At 47.7% G+C, this 14874-nt stretch overlaps 1 long non-coding RNA gene across 1 annotated transcript in view; it reads left to right on the top strand.

Moving 5' to 3' along the window:
• Positions 1-520: 520 nt before the first annotated feature.
• LOC308640606 overlaps positions 521-14874 on the top strand; it is a 663035-nt gene continuing 648681 nt past the window's right edge. The window contains exon 1 of the long non-coding RNA XR_014020311.1: positions 521-548. This is a non-coding gene — a long non-coding RNA (uncharacterized lncRNA). The remainder of the gene's footprint in view (positions 549-14874) is intronic.

The following is a 14874-nucleotide window of genomic DNA, read 5'->3' as shown; positions in this document are numbered from 1 at the left end:
AGACCCTTTGGACTCCAGCCCAGTTCCCCCTCTTCAGATGGGTTCATTGTGAGCTCCGCAACGGGCTCCGTGGCCGGGTGCCTGCAAACTTTGCACAAAAATCTGGCATGGGGCGGAAGAGGAGGAGAAGGAGGAGGAGGGTGAGGGTGGCGGTGGGGTGGGGGAGGGAGGGGTCGGAGGGTTCAGGGCCCGCGGGGGGTGGGGAGGAGGAGAGGGGCGGCTTTTTTTTTTTTTTTTTTTTGCATAACTCTGCTAGGCCGACTGGCCTCAGGACTTCCCACGCCCCTGGCTGCCCCATTGCAACAGGCAGGGCCCCAGCGTGCCCCCCCCCCGCCTCCCCCCCGCCCCCAAGCGGCATCGGCTGGCCTGGGCTGCCCCCGCCCCGGACCTGCGGTGGGCTCCCAGAAGCGGTAGGTGGAGAAGTGGGAGAAGGGCTACCCCCAGCGGCGGGGGGGGGGGCGGCGGGGGAGCCGGCCGCGGATAGTGACAGAGCGCTGGAAGCCCTGATATGTCCAGTTGGAAGCAGGCGAAGCCGCGCTAGGTGAAAGGTGAGCGAGCTAGTGAGGCCTGGCGGAGGCGCGATCGAACCAGGAGGGAGGGAGAGAGGGATGAGAGACCCGCGAGCGGGCGGGTGCCAGGGACCCGCGCGAGCCAGCGGGGGGGGGGGGGGGGAGGAGGAGGAGGAGGAAGAAGAAGAAGCCAGGAGCAGGAGGCGCAGGCGGTGGAGGGGGCATGCCATGGACACCCTACCCGCCTGGACCCTGTCCGGGCCAGAGCCATGGCTCGCCAGGGACCCGAGCCTGGGGTCGCCTACAAGAGGCCCTCCGGGCTCCCTCCTTGCGGCCCCTGCCGCGTGGCCAATCAAGGAGTGCAGGTCCGGCTTGGCAGGAATTGCGAATCTCGGTGGTGAAGAGAGGAAGGAAGAGGCTGCAAGGACGGGCGCCCGGGAGGCTGGCAGCTTGGAGGCTGCCCTTGTTGGCCCCGGGCCTCGCTGGCTTTCTCGAGCCCCCTCTTGTCGCCTGGGATGTGGAGAGCATCGGGCGCTGGTTGTGCGCTTCAGGAGAGGCGTCTGGGCCCGGTCACCCAGCGCCCCTCCCGGCCCCCTGCCCAGGCCGCGCTCCCGGCTCATCCCCCTCACTTCCTGCCTGCTCCTCAGAGGCCATCAGGCAGGGAGCCTCCGCCAGGAGTTCATTGTCTGCGCTGCCCCAGCAGAACACAGGTACCACTGGGAGCTCTGCGGCCATCAGGAGCGCCCCTCCACGCAATGTGCCGGGTACCCCACCCCCGGCACACTCACCTTCAGCACCCTGGCCAGCTTCCTGCACTGAGTCCCCTGGGTGTGCATGTTTGTGATGAGATATGGATGTATAAGTACACACACACAAACACACACCCCTCCTTTTCTTTGCTTTCTATTTACACTAGGATCCCCAGCTCCAGGGGCTCCTGGAGAGCCGAGGCCCTGGGGAGAGGCAGTGCTCGGACTGAGCCCCACCCCTGCCCTTTTCCCCTAACAGGCTGCCTTCTCCTGGCCTGGCCTGCTGCTTTGTCCCAATTCCAGCCCCTCGGATGGGTGCTTAGCCGCCTAGACACACTGAGGGATGACTGAGGAACAGGATGAGAGTGGCTATGTGCCTCTGGAGCCTTAATGTCCTGAGGCCCTTGTCCTCTCCCAACTCCCTTGATGACCTCTGGCAGCAGCCCAGTTCTGCTCTGAAAAGTTCATTTCCTGAAGGCCTGCGCAGGAAGGCTCTGGGGTTCCACCTCTCTTCCTGCCAGTCTTGCTCTTGGCTGGAGTGGTTGAGACTGAATCTGGCAACTGATACACTAGCCACCTCCCTCCTCCTAAAGTCCCAGGAAAGCCAGTGGTGGCTGGCCTGAAGAGACGCTCCCTATCATCTTAGAAGAAAACCAACTCAGTTCAACTTTCAGCAGCGGGACTGCACCTCTATTACGCTTTGGAAGAAGTTAGTCTTACTTCTGCTCCTTGTTCTGTATCCCAATTCAGAATAGGCTGTTCTGTCCCACAGAGGTGCGGGTAACAAGGGTGCTCTGATCAACAGAAGGAAACCAGAAGAGGGAAGAAGGGTCTGTTTGTCCTTTTGCTGAATAGAAGGGCACCCACAGCTTTAAGTAATATTTGATTTCTTTTCTCTTTTCCTGGCTCATTGCTCACTCCTTCTAGAGCCACTTAAGAAGAAGAATTGGAACTACTGGAGGCAAAAAGAGTTTTCTTTAAATTGGGCAGTTGATTTTGGGTTAAACTTCCAGACATTTTTTTTGTAAAGATGCAAAGCTTGCTTACCTATAACCTGGTAATGCGTCTTCAGATCTCCTTATTTTATTTTATTTTTTTAAGAGAGAGGAGAGGGAGAGAGAGAGAGAGAGAGAATTTATTTATTTATTATTTTAGTTTTTCGGTGGACACAACATCTTTGTTTGTATGTGGTGCTGAGGACCGAACCCCGGCTGCACGCATGCCAGGGGAGGAGGCTACCGCTTGAGCCACATCCCCAGCCCCCAGATCTCCTTATTTTAGAAGGCAAGCCACAGAAATGAAAGGTAGAACAGTTTGCAGTGAACAGATGGGTGCGTGTTTCAGAGTTGCTTGAGCCGAATTCTAAAACCACTCTGTGGATCTCAGAGAATGACTCAAGAATTGGTCTTTAGCCTTTCACAAAATGAATCTACATGTACATGTGTGTATATGTAGCTGACAATTCAAGCAAATTGAGGAAGGAAGATAGCTAAGTGGGAGAAGACTAGTGAAGGCATTTTGAGAAGTGTTGTACATACTAGCCACACAATCTTTCTGCAGAACCTTGGCATTGGAAGCCCCCTGATTCTTCCCATGGAGGTTTACATTTTCTAAAAGCAGCCACAACCTTTGTCTCTCACCATTTTGCCTTTTATTCGGTTTACTGGAGTGCATAGGGTGGAGATGTGACCAATTATCAAAGGAGGAATTAAGGGAGTAGATAATTTGAATAGATAAGAGTTACAGCAGGTGAGGGATTTATTACTTTTCAAGAACTGCCCCCCTTCTCGCAAGCAATATTCAAAAGTGTGTGCTTAAGTGTGGACAGGTCTGCACCAAGTGTTTGAAATGGCAAGGTCTTCACCTTTAAAGATGCTTGAAGGTGCTTCTTAAGGAACAGTGGTGCCTTTTACATTTTATTTTTTTTTGCCTCCACTGCTGTGTGTCAGGGCTAACATGGAGGCATTGTGGACTACTCCAGCTCCGTGCCTTTTGCAGTGCAAGTCGCTTGACTGTAATTCATAATTGATTTTAGAAATATGAAAGCCCATAGCAGGAAGGAAAGACAGAAATGTAACAATTTTGAATGGATACTCAGAGAGTGTGATTTGAAAGCATAGGCATTGTTGCTTTGAAATCAAACAGGCCTCAAAGGGGGGCTCACTTCCCACTTCAGGGACACAGCCTCCCTCTGGAGTGGGGGGTCATTTCCCCCCAGGATGTTTGTCCTTCTTTGGAAAACCCAGATTTACCAGAGGGAGGATACCCAACAAATAGAGAAGGGGGCTGGGGTGGTAGGGCAGGGAGTAAGCAGCCTCATTCATTTTCTAAAGCCTTGTGATTTTGTTTAAAAAAAATCCATGATTGTTACAAAAGTCACATTTTCTAACTGATTTTCCTATACCCCTTTCCCCTTTTTTTGAGTCCTGGTCATGTGAAGTGGTAGTTCAAATGATTTGTCCCCTTTGATAATTTTGGTCTCATTCTCCAGGCTGTTCCCATCTCGCTCACTGATGTTATTTTGGCTGATGATATCAGATGGTTTGGTAATGATTACCTAGCAGTTCCCTCTGTCACTCAACGTTAAGGAGCCCTGTCTCCCTTTACCGTATGGCTGGCTGCTGCTGGCTTTCTCAGATCCACACAAGAGCTTCTCTTTTTTCCCAGCCTCAGTTTAAAACTTTTGAATAATTTGTACTGCTGTCAGTTTTTCTCCATCTAGCAACTGCCTGTTAATTACAGTTCTTAATATTAATTAGCACTCAGGCTGTGTCCACATACCCCAACCCCAACATCCAAAACTATCCCCAGTGACTTTTCTCACCTTCCCTCCCCTTCTTTGTATTCTTCTGCCAGCCCTGAGCTCCTCCAAAGTCCATTTTAAAAATTTGGTAGTCTAGGGACCTGGGAACAGTGTAGCTCGCCATTGCTAGTGTTTCCATGGAAATAATTGAGATGTAATAAATAGAGGCATTCTGAGGTTACAGGTTTCTTGATTCATCTGAGACCACATACAAGTGTAAACTGTCGACATTTGTTTGGCTAAATGTACATGATCTTGCAGGAAGGGCAAAAGAAATCCTTTGTACATTCCATAGTTTTCTATGTGGATTGGGGTAACTGATATTTAATCCTAATATTTAATCCCCCCAATTAAGTTACCTATTCTTAGCTTTGGAAGGGCCTGTTTCATTCTGGAAAACATTCTTTATGTCTACTAATTGCTGTTTAGATTCTTACACCTGTTTCTTTGCAAAAACTTAATAAGCAATAAAATAAGATAACTATGTTCCTCTGGCAGGAGAATCCTGCTAAACATTTAACCATAAGGTGCCGAGTGTGCATTAATAATGAAAGGTGCAAAATGCTGATGACTTAACAGTCATAAAGTAATTCCACAGAACCTGCCAGCCCTGGCAAATCCTGTGGCCTGCTACAGTGTGTTCACAGAGGAGGAGGAGGGGGAACCATGCAAGGAGGAAACCGGAGCTAGGTATCTTGGAGTACAGCTCTCCTGTCTGGAGTTGGAAGGCTGGGGATCTGGTTCAGTCTAATACAAAGTTGCAATAATTGCCATATTGGTAGCCAACTCTTAAGCTGGTGGCTGTGGAATTCTTTGCATGATGTAGGATTTAATAGTCTGGCAATTAGATGCATTGATTTCTCTTAACTGTTCATTTGGATGTGTAAATGAAAGGAACTCACCACTGAGGCCAGCTTGCAGACTTGCTGCCTGGCTCTGGAAAAGACTCATTTAGGTGGCAGTGGTGGGAGAGTGTGTTTTCAAGGCAGCTTTAGGAGCAGCTCCCTCTTCTTTTAACATTTCTCCCATTTTAGCAATGAAATGAAGGGAGCCTGTTGTTCAAACACTGTTTAAAAAGACACAACAGTGTCTACTTCTGTCTGAAAAAGTAAAAGCAACCATTGCTGCCTTTGGTGCTTTGAGAGTAACATCTTTGTCTCAGGGTGACTCGACTTGGTTGCATACTTTTGGCATGTGGTCTGTTGGATATCAGAGGGACAAAACACTTTGTCTGGGCTTTCAGCAGAGTGTCTTTCTCTCTTCCTCTCCTCCTTCACAACATTCTAGGACTTGGAGCCACCTGTACCAGGAGCTCTGTCAAGCCCTGAGTGGGGGTGACCTCCTTTGGGTTTTAAGGCCATCATCTTGGACCTTTTGGAAGGCTGGTGGCTGGATACATCAATGATTCAGAAAGTGTGTAGATTATAAACTCTCTTGAACTTTAGTTCCCCCTTACTTCGTGCTCCGGGACCTGCAGTTTTCCTTAAGTGTCACTAACTTATGGCATGCAGGCATCTTAACTGTTTCGAGGTAATCTAGTAGTGGATGGCTAGGTTTCCTGATGGCCCCATCCATTTTTCAAGGTGGGTGGGTGGCTTTAGGTGCTTGCTTTTCCTGAACCCTGGCTGAACTAAAGTCCAGACTTGTCTATGCATGGCACACTGATGTTTGCAAAGAGTATTATCTTTATGTCTTGAAAATATTGGTATAGATATCAGGGTTTCTTCCTATCTGAGTGTCTAGGGTAATTAAAACAGAAGAGTACCTTGGAAACTCTTAGTGCCTGGTTATAATAGGTAACCTCAATAGGTGTGGTTGGGCCAATTTGTCAATTTCTGCAAATTCCCATTGTCTTGCAAGGGCGTTTTGTGTGTAGATATATTAGTCTGTGATCAGAGTAGTTTTGCACTCAAAATAGACTAGTGAAGCCTGGATTGGCTATATATCCCACTTGAAGTTTTCAGCGCTGGCTGTCAGTTCCCTTAGCCTGCTGTAGGTGCCAGACCGGGTGAAGTGAGTGGAAGAGATAAAGATGGAAACTTTTGATTCATAGCATACCTGCCAGGATGGGGTGGCAGCCAGTGACTGGGGTTGTACACTCAGTAAATAAAAATACTTTACTGCTTTCAAGGATCACCAATTATCTGATTGCTCCACATGACTGTCTTTAAGGAGAGTGCTGTTTTACCTATCTTCTTGTACAAAGGTTTGATTTTTAATGTCTTGTGATAAGGATTCTCTTTGTCTTGATTGATGTCAGGAATAAAAGCATGGTGGTAATATCCCTTTGAAATCTATTGTATTGTCAGCCCTGCCTGACAGCAGGAGGGCCTCCCATCATTATAGATTAGTGCTGTGAAAACACTGACATTTTCTTTGTTACCTTGCTGTTGTTCTACTTGCAAAGTCAATTACACAATGTCGGTGCTCAGTTACCCAGTTGACTTTGGAAGTAGCAGTGTCTTTCATTGTCTTGTTAATGATATAATTTTGTATTGTTATTGTTGGTTGGTTTTCTTCTTTTCCTTTTGAAGCTGCCTCCCTCCATGGTTACCTCCCCTTCCATGTGCTAACCAACCCCCCCACGCCTCCCCCCATAGTCTAAACATGTGAGCAAGGCAAACACTCTGGTTTCAATTGTGACCATCCAAATTCAAAGACCGCTACATCATTATCTCTGAATTCTTCTGCTCATTCACATCTCAGTGGCTTTTTATTGATATAGTGACTACAGCAGCCAAGACACATAAAAAAACCATCCAATGAGATTATAGTGTTGATCATCTCTTATCAAGTGGATTGTTCTCTGGATTGGGGGTCACTAAGGTCGGCAAATTCAGAGCTTGCTTTTTTAATTTTTTCCTCCTCCCACTTCCTAGAGCCTGCAATTTGAGCTGAACCAGGTTCCCTGGTAGATGGGACCCTGGCAAAAAGTTTATTATTATTATTATTATTATTATTATTATTATTATTACAGATGTAGCATTCAGCTAGAGCCGTTGTGTTTGGATCCTGGATGGCCTTTTGTCACGGGTGGAAGGCGTCTCATAGGAGAAGCATGCAGTCCATTCTCCCACTGCAGATGACAAATTGGATTATAAGGTGTTGTTCTGAGGGGATTCCAGTGTGCCTTTTTGGGCACACTTGTGCTTGGGAAGGATTTACATCCCTGAGTGAAATCTTGCTACTGAATGAAAGGAAGCCTCAACATGTCTAAAGCTGAAAATGGTTCCAGAGGGTGTTTTTATTTACCTGGCATCTTCACCACCCCCCTTCTCCAGAACATCTGAAAGTCCCTAACCTGGTCACGGAAGAAGCGGTCACCTGGAGAAGGGGCTCGCAGAACTGTCCCTCTCCCTCCACAGAACAGGGTGTAGGAGATAACGCTGGTGCTGCCCGCCACCACCGCAGTCTGCAGATGACGGGCTCTATCAGGAAACTCCGTCCGAGGACACTAATTGTGGGCCCCCAAAGTTATTATTATGAACCACCAGACAAGAGCCTGTTTTTTTTTTTTTTTTTTAAATATGTATTTATTTATTAGTTTTCGGCAGACACAACATCTTTGTTGGTATGTGGTGCTGAGGATTGAACCTGGGCTGCACGCATGCCAGGCGAGCGCGCTACCGCTTGAGCCACATCCCCAGCCCACAAGAGCCTGTTTTTGCCAACAATTTTTCAGGACTAATTTTGTTTTTCTCCAGTAATTGAAAATTAATGTCTTGAAGTGAAAGCAGATGTTCATGTCATCTTCTGAACTGGGATACAAAATGGGGCTCTGTGGATGTGCTCACTAATCTAACAGCAATTTCCCTCTCCTCCATAATGGGGGTTGCTCGGCCTATGTCACCTAAGGCCAGAGATTGTGAGCTGAGGGAAGGGGGCCTGGGTGGCACTCCTTGTGCTCCTTGGGGGTTTGTTTAGGAGGGAGACTGTGCCAATAAAAATCTTTTTGTTTGAGCTCTTGCCGCAGTCTTGGCTGGGCACAGAATCACGAGCCACCACACAGCTTTGTAGATTCAAACAGCAATTCTTTATTCCCGAACTCACACCGGCCTCCACACACATTCTGGGGCAATCCCAGTTCTGCTGCCACCCAGATCACCTACTCCACGAGGCTTTCTTCCCAAAAGTCCTCTGAATCTCACGAGAACTCAATGGGAGCTCAGGCAGCAGGAACGCCCTAATTCCAGCAGCAATAATCCTCAACATCGCAATAATCCTCAACATCGAACTTCCCTAAAATCCAAGGTCTTAAACTGGGAACGCCCTTAACCCAAGGACCGGGATACTTCCTCAAACCTGATCAGCTCTAAACCCGGATCCGCCTTGGTCTTTGAGCAAGGTCACCTTACATGCAATGTCAACAGCGAAATCATTAACATGGGGTATGCTAGCAAGGAAATTTTGATGCGTCATTTCTACTTGGTAATGGCCCTCAGCAAGCTCTGACACTTGGAGACTTCATTGTTGAGGATGTTCAGTCGCTGGAGAGATATTTGCTGAGATAATTCAAAGCATTGTGCTGGGATAGGTAAGGGGAGCTCTGGCAGGGGGAGAGTGGCTTCCTACAGATGTGTGGGTCCCCAACTGTCGTACTTTCGCTGTTGCATGGTGAAGCTGCTTAAAGTCACGCATTCCTGAGCCTGGATCCCAGAGACCTCTGCTCACCTCTCTGACCTGAGCAGGGGCTCACAACTCTGTGTACCTCCTTTTTTAAAAATGGGGGTAAAATACATTTTAACCATTTTTAAGTAGTATTTAAAAAACCCAACATTGCAGCTGACACCACCCCCAAGTAGTGATGGTAGGGGGAAGGCCATCAGTTCAAACTTCTGTCTTCCAGAGCAGAGGTGAAAAAACTGACTCAGAAGATGATGTGGGGTCTCAAAAGCTCATGGTTCTTTTTCTTAGTCCAGAGTGAGAGGTGAGTCAGGTCTGCCTGCCACTAAGAGAGAGCAGGAGCCTGGCGCCATCAGGGCCAGTGGGACTGGGATGCCAGGGACAAGGACAGAAACTTTCTAGTGATCTGGTGACCATTCCCAGGATTAGAACACTTTCCTTCTCTTTGGGGGGTGCCATTCTTCTGGAGACTAAGCCTGGCTGGGTGTGAGCTCCCCTAGTGGCCCCCATAGGCCAGATCTCTGAAAGAAGCAATATGAAATTTTTATATTAATTTGAAATAAAACAGAATGTTTGACTTAATAAATCCCCATCCTGCTGCTTATGGTCATCCTGCCACAGAGATTCAGGGGTCAGATGTGAAATCCTTAACTGGCTTGGTGCTTGCCAGTGCTGGGCAGTTCAGCTACCATTGAGTGGCCTTCAGGACCCTCCTCATCTTTCAGGGAGGGTTTGCCCCAGGATTAGCCCTAGAGTGAGGGGTAGGGTCAGAAGAAGGAAGGAGGAGGGAGGAAATGGGCAGTGCTCACAGAGAAACATGCTGCCCAGAGTAGAAAACCAAGGCCCACTCTGAGCTGGCAGAGTGGTGCATGCTCGTGATTCCAGCAAGTGATCTCAGGAGTCTGAGGCAGGAGGATTGGAAATTTGAGGCCAGCCTTGGAATTTTAGTGATGCCCTTAACAATTTAGCCAGATCCTATCTAAAAGTAAAATATGAATAAATAAATAAAAATGGCTGAGGTTGTAGCTAGGTGGAAAAGCACCTCTGCATTCAATAATCTCCAGTTCTGTAAAAACAAATGAACAACATTATCTCCAAGGTGAGGCTCAAAATACTTTCTTTTTCTTGTGGGGTTTGGGTGTGGGTTGGAGGCAATGTGTTCCATGATCTGGGGGAAGATAGTGTCCTCTTTCATTCTTAGTTTCCCTATCTATGAAATGGGATGGAACCAGTTGGATCAGCTGCATGTCTTAGGTGGTATAGGATTTTAATTCCTGGAACACAAGAAGCAGCAAACACACAAAACTTGGGTTTTAAAATAATACAGGCTAAGCTGGGTGGGTTGGTGCAGGCCTGTAATCTCAGTGACTCAGGAGGCTGAGGTTTGAGGATCCCAAGTTCAAAGCCAGCCTCAGCAATGGCGAGGCACTGAACAACTCAGTGAGGCCCTATCTCTAAATAAAATATACAATGGGGCTGGGGATGTGACTCAGAGGTTGAGTGCCCCTGAGTTTAATCCCCAGTACCAAAAAAAAAAAAAAGTTTTTTTTTTTTCCAAGTGCTGGGACCACAGTGGATATATCTGAGTTGGCTGCTCTAGGGCATCTTCTGCAGGGCAGCTGGGTCCTTTCTAACCCTTTATAAGGTTTAGGGTGAGCAACAGATTGAGAGAGGCTTGAGGCTTGACGGTGATGTTTCCAGGTGTTTGAGAGGGAGAGTTGGTGGTGATGGGCATCTTTAGTCCCAGCTGGGGGTGTCCCAGGCTCTTTGGCTCCAGGTGTTCTGCAAATCATTTCTGGTCATCTGGGTGCTGCTGTAATCCAGTGGTGACCAGGCCAGACACATATCCATCCAGAGTCACCAGCCCTGATCCCTGGGGAGGACACACGGAGGGACAGTGTGGACCTGGCTCTTTGGGCACCATGGGGCTCTGTCTTCCTCTCATCCCCCATTCCTCCACGAGATTCTCACAGCAGCTTTCTGATTTATTTATCTCAGTTTCACAGGTGCGCAGACTGAGGCACAGAAGTTCCTTGCCCAAGGTCATACTGCTGGGAGTAGCAGAGATTGGATTTGAGGGCAGGCCTTATCTAGGTCCAGAGCCTGAGTCAGTCACCACCACCTTTATTTATAACTACCTCTGCAGCTGTGAAGGACAGCAGAGGCCCACCTCTGGTCTGGGTGAGACAGCCATGAATAAAGGCACCCAGGGGGAGCCCTCCTTCCCACCCATCTGTCCATCCATGGAGTTCTGCCTTTAGGGCTGTCCATGTACCAATCTGGGGGGAAAAATTCGACATCTTAAAAAACAGTCCCACTCCTTTCCCAGAGCACTAGCATCCTGGGTGCCCCCTTCCCCAGAGCCTTTTCAGTGGTGCCTTTAGACTAGACCTGGGTGTGTACACCTGTATGTGTCAGTTTAAACACAGATGGTGCCTGCTACTCCCTGGCTACACTGACTCTCATTCCATATTTTCACATAGCAGAGATTTCAGTTTTGGTTCCACAATTAACATCATTCTAGGCACTCAAAAAAAAAATAACTTGACCTGGGCCCGGCATCTGGAGTCTTTGAGGAGGGGTTCCAGGTCAGTGTTTCTTTGAAAACTTCCTGGGAAACTTGAATGTGCAGCCAGGGTTAAGGATTGTTGGTGAAGGAGTTAGCACCATGTGTGTGTGTCACACATCTCCACATTACAGCCAGAGTGGCTCTATGGAGAGGATGCACCAGAATTATAGATTGTTTTCATGGTGTTGGGGATCAGACCCAGGACCTTCAGTACCCTAGGCAAGAAGTGGACCACTGAGCTATATTCTCAGCCCTCCAGAACTTACAATCCTTTAGCAGTGGACATACAGTTGCATTCTAGTGTTTTGCTGTTAGTGACAGTGCTGCAGCAAGCATCCTCAGATATCCATTTTTGTGTTCCTGTTTGAGTATTTCTTAGCCTGGACTCCTAGAAGTGGGATTGTTGGGTCTAAGGGTATCACTCAAAAAAATTGATACTTTTTTTTGTAATAGGGATTGAATTCAGGGGGTACTTGGCTGCTGAGCCACTTCCCCCGCCCTATTTTTTATTGTGTTTGGAGACAGCGTCTCATTGAGTTGCTTAGTGCCTCGAGTTGCTGAGACTGGCTTTGAACTTATGATCCTCCTTTCTTAGTCTTCTGAGCTGCTGGGATTACAGGCTTGCACCACTGCACCTAGCAATTTGGTCGATCTTTGTGAGTCACCTTGTGCAAAGGCTGTGGCGGGGAACTCTTCAACAACAGGGCACAGGTGCATGGCATGTTCCTCTGAACCCTTGCCCACCTAGGAGGTTTTCTTTCTTATCTTTGTTTCTGTCATCCCCCTGCCCTTTTTTCTTTTTGCCCATCAGGCAAGTAAGACATTGCACATTGTTTTTGTTTGTACTTCTTTTATTATTATTAGCAAAGTTGACCACTTTGGTTTCATTTCTTCTCTGGGCAGTTGGGCTGCACTGGGTGCAGGGCAGGCTGCACCCAGTAGGCATCTCTTTCCTTTGGTGAGTCCTTCACTCCTTCCCCCACCTCCCTTCCATACATCCATTCTTCCATCTAAATCTGGAGCATCTTACCAGCTGAGCTTAGCCTGGACTCCCAGGAAGATGCCTGAGAACCAAGAGGAAGCCATGTGTTCAGGGAGCCCATATACTGGAAGGGTATGAGGCCTCAATCCCCAGACCAGACAGGGCAGGGCAGTCCAGCATTGAGGTCCAAGCTTAGGGCTGGGGGGGTGGGGGAGTTGGGGGAGATTCTTTTTGATAGGGGAAATCAGGCAAAACATAGGGAATGGCATTTTGTTTGGACCCTGAAGGGTGAAATCAGACCACCAGGAGCAGCTAACATCAGAAGAGCACCCTTGGGTACAGGTGCCTGCCTGTGTTCTTTACAGGAAGGGTCTCATTTATTTTTTTTATTTTTTTTTTTAAAGAGAGAGTGAGAGGGAGAGAGAGAGAAAGAGAGAGAGAATTTTTTTTTCTTAATATTTATTTTTTAGTTCTCGGCGGACACAACATCTTTGTTGGTATGTGATGCTGAGAATCGAACCCGGGCCGCACACATTCGAGGCGAGCGCGCTGCCGCTTGAGCCACATCCCCAGCCCCGGAAGGGTCTCATTTAATATTGGCATTAATTGATGCTTAGGCGGGGGCCTCTTGCTTTCTTTTTCATGAGCAACAATGGATCTTGGAGTATCCTCAGCTGAGCATTCTTCTCATATGGATGGTCAGACTTGCCAAGAGAGATACAAGTCAGATGTCCAAGGTTATACAGTGACCTTGTGGCAAAACTGTGCCTAGGGGACGGGCAAGATATGCTGGGGGAGCTTGCTGTGGCCACTGACCCAGGCTAGGGCCCGCTTTGGAGACAGCCTGGAGACCCCTAAGCTTCTGGAGTGTGGGGAATTCTGAGCAGATGGGTCTGGGCTCCCAACCCTGCTCCCACACACCCTTGCTGTGTTACTGCTGAGTCTTAGTTTATTTTCCTCCCTCCCAGGGGAAGTGTGAGGATGGCTCCCTGGAGCCGAGTGCAATGGTGCAGGCCTGTAATCCCAGTGATTCAGGAGCCTGAAGCAGGAGGATCTCAAGATCAAAGCCAGGGCTGGGGATGTGGCTCAAGCGGTAGCACGCTCGCCTGGCATGCGTGCGGCCCGGGTTCGATCCTCAGCACCACATACCAACAAAGATGTTGTGTCCGCCGATAAGTATAAAATAAATATTAAAATTGTCTCTCTCTATATATATTAAAAAAAAAAAAGATCAAAGCCAGCCTCAGCAACTTATTGATGTCCTAAGCAACTCAACAAGACCCTGTGTCAGAATAAAGAAAAAATAAAATAAAAGGGCTAGGGATGTGACTCAGTGGTTAAGCATCCCTGGGTTCAACCCATAGTTCAAAAAATAAAAATAAATCTTTTTTTTTTTTTTTAAAGAGAGACAGAGACAGACAGACAGACACACACACACACACACACACACACACACACAGAGAGAGAGAGAGAGAGAGAGAGAGAGAGAGAGAGAGAATTTTAATATTTATTTTTTAGTTATCGGCGGTCACAACATCTTTGTTTGTATGTGGTGCTGAGGATCAAACCCGGGCAGCACACATGCCAGGCGAGCACGCTACCACTTGAGCCATATCCCCAGCCCAATAAAAGGAAATCTTAAGGGAGAGAGAGAGCTGTAAGTTGAGTAGCCATACAGAGGAGGGTTGGTTATTTCTTCTGGTGGGATCCCACTGCAGACTCTACCTTCCCTCTCATTTATGTCTATGCTCAAAATGCAGCGCTGGCGATAATGGGCAGGAAAGAACAACAAACTTTTAATCTGTCACCTGCTGTGTTACACCTAGCCCTCTTGGTGATGCCAGATTGTGCATCCCTCCTCTTGTCCATCCTCTCACCCCACCAGAGGACTGCTGCCCATCTCAGGAGCATCCTGGGCCAGGCACAGTGAAGCTGGCTGTGTGGGAGTGCAGGAATATGTCCCAGAATGGGATGCCCATGTGTCTGTGTGTGCACAAGTCCATGTGCCTGTGGGTATGTGTACTTGTATGTGAGTGTGTTTGTGCTGGTGTGCTCATGTGTGCTCACACATGCATTTGTACGTGTGTGCATGAGTCCATGTGAATGAATGTATGTTAATGGCCTTGTGTGTCTGCAGCTGGGGGAAAAGACTTTTGTCATTGCTTGCCTGGTTCAGAATCTTAGTACAGGGGCTGTGTTACTTTGGGTACAGTTTGTACCCAAAGTTTTGAACTCCTAGGTTCATAGGTTTGCACCCAGAGAGAATGCACATGGGTGAATTTACTTTATATGCATTCATTCAAATAATTGGAGCATCTTCTGTGTGTGGAGCACTGTGCTAGAGTCAGTCCTATAAAAACAAAGAAACAAGTTCTTTCTTCTAAGAATCAGTTGACCATTTATAAAGCTGTGGTCATGAGGGTGGTTAAAAATATTTTCTATGGCCAAATGCATTTGGCAAACACTGGAATAAACAGTTAAAAAGTTTTTAAAACCTTTAGGGTTTCTCTGAGGCTTTAAAATGCTAATGTAGGACTCAGATATTTTTAGTAGTTTGTGATTTCCAAACTTATTAGATTACTCTTTGTGGAATCCTCTTATCTTGGACACAGTTTGGGTTTCAAGGCTTTTAGTGTTGA

Source organism: Spermophilus citellus, assembly GCF_964194105.1.
Source record: "Spermophilus citellus genome assembly, contig: SCAFFOLD_55, whole genome shotgun sequence".
Taxonomy (NCBI): Eukaryota; Metazoa; Chordata; class Mammalia; order Rodentia; family Sciuridae; genus Spermophilus; species Spermophilus citellus.
The sequence above is the reverse complement of the archived record's forward strand: the minus strand, read 5'-3'. Positions and strand labels throughout refer to the sequence as shown.